Here is an 8,007-nt window from a genome sequence, read left to right as displayed (position 1 = left end):
TAACAGATCATCTGTTAAAATTGGGCAGTTTTAAAAATATAGACAGTACAGAGGTTGCCCCCTATTAATCTGAATAATTTCCCTCACCAACATAGGCGCCGACGCCATGGGTGCTCCAGGGCTGGAGCACCTCCGCCTCCTCCTCTGAGCGTGCCATGTCCCCGCTTCTCCTCCCAGTGCTTGCCACCACAAAACAGCTGTTTTGTGGCCTAACAAGCTGTCGGAGGGGAGCGGAGGAGCAGGAATGTGGTACGCTCAGGGGAGGAGGCGGGAAGAGGTGGGGCCGGGGCAGGGATTTGGGGAAGGAGTCCAATGGGGCAGGGAGAGGGTGGAGTTGGGGCAGGAACTTTGGGGAAGGGGTTGGAAGGGGGTGGGGCGGTGTCGGGGCGGGCCCGGGTTGGAGCGGGATGGGGTCAAACACCCATGGCACCCACAGAAGTCGGCGCCTATGCTCACCTGTTTTGGCACTACGGAATCACTCTCCCATGACCAACTTCACATCCAGGGAAATTTAGCAATTGGACACCATCATTCAAGATTGGCCCATAATTTAGATTTTGTGAAACAAGCTTAAACAAAAGCCTAAACCCAGTAAAATACTTGCATTGTGGTTTTGAAACAGCAATGCTTTTTAAAGACACAAGGTAGGTGAGATAATATTTTTTATTGGACCAATTTCTGTTCTAATATCCTGGGGCCAGCATAGCTACAACACAGCAAACAAAGTTTTTAAACAAACTCTTCCCTGCCACCTAAATAACACCCCATCCTGCACAAATGAACACTCCTCAAACACACTGGGCTGAGAAGTCCTCTTCAATCAGAAGACTCAGGAGAGTTGCAAAGTACAGTGAAACCTACTTAGTTTTATCATATGACAGTTCATGATGTTTATAACAAAGTACAAGGAAAGTATTACATAGTTCTAATGCAGCGGGGAGCACGCTGCATTTCTGGTTATAGCAAAGATATTCTGGGCAAGAACTGATTGAGCTTGTTAATGTATGTTATAGCACTCTTTGGATTCTGTGAGAATAGACATTGAATGTGGAAAAGAGGTATTAAAAGGCACAGTAGTCTTGACTTCCAAACACTGGCCTACATAGTTGCCATCTTTGTAACTGCTAGTAACCGGACCCTCAAGGCCCTGCCCCTGCCCTGTCTCTTCCCTTGAGGCCATGTCCCTTCTCTGCCTTTTCTCCCCAGGCCCCACCCCCATTGCTCACTCCTATTCCCCCCTCCTCTCATTGTTTATTGGATCGTCTCCACCTCCCTTCCCCTGCCACCAGCTGGACTCCCTCTGCTCCGGAGCTGGGATGGGAGCTGCTGCAGCCTGGCAAGGAGCCTTCCTGCAGGTAGAAGGCGGCCCCAGCTGAGCAGGGGCTGGCATGAATTAATGGCCAATGAATTAATGGGGTGGCACCTCCCCCCACCCCATGGTAACCGGGCTTTTGGTGTCCGGTCAGTACATCTGGCCAGGCACTGCCAGCTTCCCTTTTTGACTGAACTTTCCAGTCGAAAACTGGGCACCTGGCAACTCTAAATAGCAGCTGTACACAGAAGCCAAAAACTGGACTGACCAGATAAAACCCAAATGGATGGCAACCCTAGGCTTACATTGACATGGGACAAAAGAGTTGTAGTTACAAAGACCACCAATTGCACAACTTTCAATGATTCTAAAACATCCAAATGTTGTATTTTTAATAAATATAATTAGCTATTCTCAGCTACAACAAAATGGAGCCACCATCAGTGGACTGGTTTCTTGGAAGTGTCAATGTAGAGAGAATGTAGCAGCAAACACAGAGACATTTGTAGGAGAAGCAACTAAGTGGGTCTTTGAGGCTGGCACCATAGACCAAGAGAGGGGAGCTGTGAGCAGAGACAAGAGGAGATACGAAGGGAAGAGAAAACAGATTATTTGTACATTTGATGTTTTTCACCAAAGCTATAAACTCTGATATTCTGTTTAAGTTGAATAGGTTCCTATCCTCAAAAAGAAAAGGAGTATCCGTGGCACCTTAGAGACTAACAAATTTATTAGAGCATAAGCTTTTGTGAGCTACAGCTCACTTCATCGGATGCATTTCCGATGAAGTGAGCTGTAGCTCACGAAAGCTTATGCTCTAATAAATTTGTTAGTCTCTAAGGTGCCACGGGTACTCCTTTTCTTTTTGCGAATACAGACTAACACGGTTGCTACTCTGAAAGGTTCCTATCCTGTATCTCTCCTTTTCACTTTAAAATCAAGCTGGTGTTGTGCACTGTAAAACAGTGTTTGACAACATCCACATCATCATCTAGACTGGTAGGATGATACCTTCACCTACAGCCTTTTATGAGAGTTTCCTTTTGACCGCAATGTTGGCTTTGTTTCTCAGTCAAGTATATTTAACATCAGGTACATATAAGCTTTAAAACTGAATACTTGCCTGAGCAATAACTGACACCTAAACGAAAACAGGAGAGCAACTGAAGTGAATGATTATAGTGTTTCATATTTTAGGACCTGATTCTGCCTGGCAGAAACAGACACATGGCATCTAATCATAAAAGGCACTGTGAGCACCTGCAAGGTGCTGAGTAGAGCTAAGTGACATTTTTGTGGCCAACAATAAATTCACCAAAAATTTATAATTTTTCAGGGCACAAAAACTATCTGTGAATTTAGGTCAAGTTTAGCAAAAACTTTTGGCTGAAAAAAAATTGAAAAATGTGGCATGATTTGTTTTGGCTATTTTGAAATGAAATATTTTGGCTTTTTGTTGTGATATGACATTTCCTTTTGAAATTAGTTAACTTTAAAAAACGGGGGGGGGAGTGAAAATGACTCCAGAAGAAATGAAAAATTGGAAAAAAAATCATTTTAGGTTAAATGAGATGTTTGGTTTGGCCTGAATCAGAAAATGTTTTGTAGTTTTTCGTTTTGGTGAGAAAAACTTAAAAAATTCACTTTAGGTTCAAACCAAACCCAAAATTCTTTGAGTTTTTTTTTTTGGTGTGACCCCTGAATCAAAAATCAGTTATTCACTCCCCTCTAGTGCTGAGTACCTCCAGCATCCAATACAGCTCCTGGGGCAGGAACTGTACAGAGCATGCATTTTTACACAATTAGCACAACAAAGCCCCAATTGGGTTGGATCCTCTTATAAGATAACTAATAATAATCCTTAAACCACAGCACCCAAACCCCAACCTTTCTCTAACGGAGGCCTCCAGAATTCAGTAGTTCTCAAAATCTTTGAAACATTCAAAACTTTTGAAGTACCCAGCTGATTTCTTTTAAACTCTTCTTTGTTTGTTTTGTTTCAGTAGCATTTACTGAGATCTACAAAACAAGCTAATGTTGAACTTTCTCACATTATTCATGCTTCAATTATCCATGTGCAAATTTTCTGAATAAACCAGATGGGGAAGTTTGTAGAGAGATATCAAGTGCTCTCCTTCTTCTCTCTGTGTGTAAAGTTTATAATTTTTACAGACACACTAAATCCTAGCTCTTAACTAAACTTAAACTAAACTAAACTTCCTTAAATACTTCAAGGAAGAAGCCACAAGTATTTTGTGTGTCTGTGAGGCACCTAGCACAATTTTGGGTACTGTAACATTATTAAGTATGTACATATATACATGTGTATAAATTCCACTCAGAAAATTTAACATGAATGTAATGTTGATGAAGGAGAAAGCACACAAAGGATACAATTGACTGATCAACCTTAACTTTCTCTATGTGTATAAATTTGTCAAAAATACAATCTTTCATACAAAAAGGGATGTATTATAATAATATTCATACTTATATGTACCATGTTATGATATAGCCTATGCTTATACATTGAAATGAGAATTTGGGGTCAATCCTATTTCCCTAGTTTGACTTCAGTGAAAGTTTTGCCTATGGGAACATTAGCTGAGTAACAGCCTCAGGATAAGTCCTTTTATTTTTAAAGAAAAACAAAATGAAACATGTGACCCAAGGTCGCATAGGCTCATCAGGCACCTCACCGCTACCTGCTCTTAGTATGAAGCGGTCTCTAGTGTGTAGCTCAGCACCCTGAAACCAACACCCTCTGACAACACAAGCACTGGCTTCCAGGCCTCCGAAGGCCTCATCCTCTCTTTGCAGACTGGTGATAGTTATACACTGACCCCATAGTCCTCAGAGCACTCTCAGACCTTAACCACCGGACATTCACAGAAGTTATCAGGTGTTCGAACCCCAAGAGGTCAGCATACACATTATCTTGTTTGATTCAACTCAGGCTCAACTCTGGTATAACAGCACTGAGATATATTTATAGTGAAAATAGTCATGTTTATTGTCAAAGGTTAAGATTCAAGAGATACTGAGTTAGGTTAATAATATAAACAGAAATGGTTACATATAACACAAAAAGTATAACCTAGAGTCTAAAACTTAACTTTAACATGCTAAACCCTTGTCTCAAGTAGTTTATTCCACATAAAGCAATCTCCCAGCATCTCCATCCACATGGCTGGGATCCTTCATTCATGAATGCATGAAGTGCTGTCCTTTTTGCTTCCTTGGTGAAGGATAAGGGGATGTCCTTTTGCCGTTTCTTCATATCCCCCCAAATTCATTCTTTTTTCTTGAGTCAGGATGACACCCACCCTGCCCCCTACCCGGGTTTATTCCCTGGTGTGCTGACTCCATGTTGTCTTCACATCCTTGTGTTGACTTTGTATGCAAAAGAAGTTTCCATTGTGTTGGCCTACAATGCTTAATTGACATGTGAACTGAGGCAAACAGATGAATATACATCTTTTGTCAAAAAGCTGTTTGAGAACCGTGCTTTGATTCAGACTTGAAAACATATTTTCCACTATACAGACATAACTCCTTTCATAGTGTCAGTACATAATTTCACAACAATATTAATGGCCAGCATGACCCTGACTTTCATTTAAAATCTCCCATGACATTCTTTATGGAGAAATACTATGAAAGTAGCATGCTAGGTGTAGTGAGTTGGTCAGGCCTGATAAAAGTTGCTGTTATAGAACAGGTTTCAGAGTAGCAGCCGTGTTAGTTTGTATTCGCAAAAAGAAAAGGAGTACTTGTGGCACCTTAGAGACTAACAAATTTATTAGAGCATAAGCTTTCGTGAGCTACAGCTCACTTCATCGGATGCATTTTTAAAATAAATAAATAAATGCATCCGATGAAGTGAGCTGTAGCTCACGAAAGCTTATGCTCTAATAAATTTGTTAGTCTCTAAGGTGCCACAAGTACGCCTTTTCTTTTTGTTATAGAACAGTGAATCCTTTACCAGGTGGTATGGAGGAGTCCTTAGGGTCACAATACCTTATATAGCTTTAAAAAAATCAACTAACTTTGTGTGAACTAGCACAAGGAGAACTGGATAGGAGGATGGTATAACCAAATACTGGATATCTACCGCTGGTTTTAACACTATTTCCAGGATGAGATGGGATACTGTGGTGTACAATAACAGCCTCAGATGATGTACTATGTGACCTACGCAGTGCATGTCTGTAATGTGAAATGGTTATGGAATGTTTTTCTAGGAAAAAATATCTGAATTCCCATGCATCAGACAGACTCATTATCTCCTCTTATGGGTATATATTGCTCTCCAACCAACATAGTGTTGGATCATATTAAAGAAGTTCTGTATTAAAATCACAAATAAGTTTGATTGCTCATAGTTTAAATTCCAGGGTATCACTAATTAAGAGGTCTCTTGGTCTCTTATTTTTACTGTTTCTCTCCTTCTCTGTGTAAAACTTGCAAGCTGCTAATTGTGTTAGTACATCCTGAAACAGAGTCTGTTCTCAAACCAATACTTTGTAACAACTACTCACACAGAGAGAAACTTAAAGCAATACTTTGTAACAATAGAAACAGGACACAGAGACTCCCCACCCTTTTGTTGTATTTATCTCGCTTTGTTAACAATTGTGAATAAAATAGAGATAGAGGATGTATGTGGATGGATGTTTGGTGTGGATAATAACTGAATGATCAGGGAGGTGCCAGCCTAAGAATCCAGTATCCATCGGCTGAAGAAGGCATCAAGTGGAAACAACCAGAGGACCCTCCTCTCCCCCCGGAGGGCAGACTGGAATCCGCCCAACAGCCTCAAGAATGGGAGAACCAAAGAACAAGATAACATCTGTCAGCATGGAGCCGTCAGAAATGTGCCATCTGCTGATTGATTCAGCAACAGCATGATGAAGCCATTCCCATAGACTGGTATAGGAATAAATTCCTATAAAACTGGACTCTAGAAAATGAGAACTTTGGGGTCTGATTCTGCAAACCAACTTCCAGGAGCATCAGATGTGCATCTGACAAGGCCCTGCTCCCTCCTCATGTCCAGGTCACCTGGCCAGTGGCTTGGCATGAGCAACTGTAAGGCTGGTAACTATGATAACAACCTTGCAGAACCTGTATGTGTGTGTATGAATGAATGTGTGAATAAATATGAAATTGAATGGAATGTTATAGCTGTAAGTAACTGCTTACTATGATTCTTTCTGTATTCACAATAAATGTGGCATTTTGCCTTTTCCCCTTTAATAAGATCCTGCTGGTTTTTATTTTATTGGTATAACAATAGATCCTTTTTCAGTTTGAAATTTCCATGTGTTCTTCATAACCAGTTTTTGGTTTTATTTGTTAAGTTATTTCAAGAAGGAGGTTTGTTCATAGGAAAGTTTTCCCATTAGGGAAATCCTCCTGCAAGGAGGAGAGGGAAGATGTACAATAAACTGAAACTTGTATCGACTCATATTCTTGTGGGAGAACATCTGAGTTCTGCACCACATACTCTGTATTATACACACACACACACACACACACACACACAATTTTCTTTTAAATGGGTAATGTGTGACAGCTAGTGTTGGCTGAAATTTTTGTCAGGAACACTTTTTCTAAGAAACATGTCTTTTTCTTCCCCAAAGAGAAACATTCAGGAAAAGTCTCTGTTCTCCTCTCACCCCCCTCCCCCACCCCCAAGTTTCTGTTTTTTAATCAAACCCAAATTTCAATATTTTCAAATTTTGTTTCCTGTTTTTTTTAATTCCTCCCCCCCTTCTCCCGCCCTCTTCTCCTTTTTCCCTTTTCTCACTGAAAGCAATAGGTTGAGTGATGTTTAGTGGATTTTTTTTTATTTGATAAGTTCTCTTTCTTTCTCTTCATTTCCTCCCCCACTCCCCACCACCACCAGTCTGCAACTTCTCGAAAGCTGAGGAAGTTTTCAAAAGATTAGAGTAGCAAAAGGAAAAGTGAAGAGTGGGTGTGAGTGAGAGAGAGAGAGAGATGGCAATCCTGGATCTCATTCATTCTACTTCATTCAGTAAAAGAAAAGGGTAACCCGAAAAACTGAAATTTCAAACTTTCTCAAAATGTTTTACAAAAGTGTTAAATTTCTTCAGAAATGTTCACCCTTCCCAACCAGCTCTAGTGACAACTTATTGAGAGGCGGTAGCTAGGTTGATGAAAGAATTCTTCCATTGACCAAGCACTGTCTACACCTGGGGTTAGGTCAGCTGAACTACATCGCACGGGGGCTTGGTGTTTTTCACACCCCTGGGCAACGTAGCTGGGTTGACATAACTTTTTAGTGTAGACCAGGCCTAAGACAATGTGAGTTAAAGGGCATAGGGTGAAATCCTTATCGTATTCAAGTAAATGAGGCTTCATACCTTTCTCCTAAGAGCTGTGACAATATTCTCCAAGGCTGAATGGTGCTGCACTATTAAGAAGTGCCAGTAGCTGTTTGAAATTTGCAGTCTCCAAACACACCGCATTGCTTCCCGCTCCCACCCCTCTGTCCCTTCCCTCCCCCCAACACTCACAGATCCATATCTGCACAAGGATGGAAAAATTCAAGATTTCCCTAGCAGATCTTCTACATTGCTTAGAAGCTAAATAGGCAAAAACAACATCAGGCAAAAACAACACGCTGGCCCAGAAAGTTTCCATTTTTTTCCATGGGATAAGCATAGCTG

This window comes from Dermochelys coriacea, chromosome 2 (genome assembly GCF_009764565.3).
Source record: "Dermochelys coriacea isolate rDerCor1 chromosome 2, rDerCor1.pri.v4, whole genome shotgun sequence".
Classification (NCBI taxonomy): domain Eukaryota; kingdom Metazoa; phylum Chordata; order Testudines; family Dermochelyidae; genus Dermochelys; species Dermochelys coriacea.
Note: the sequence above shows the minus strand (reverse complement) of the source record.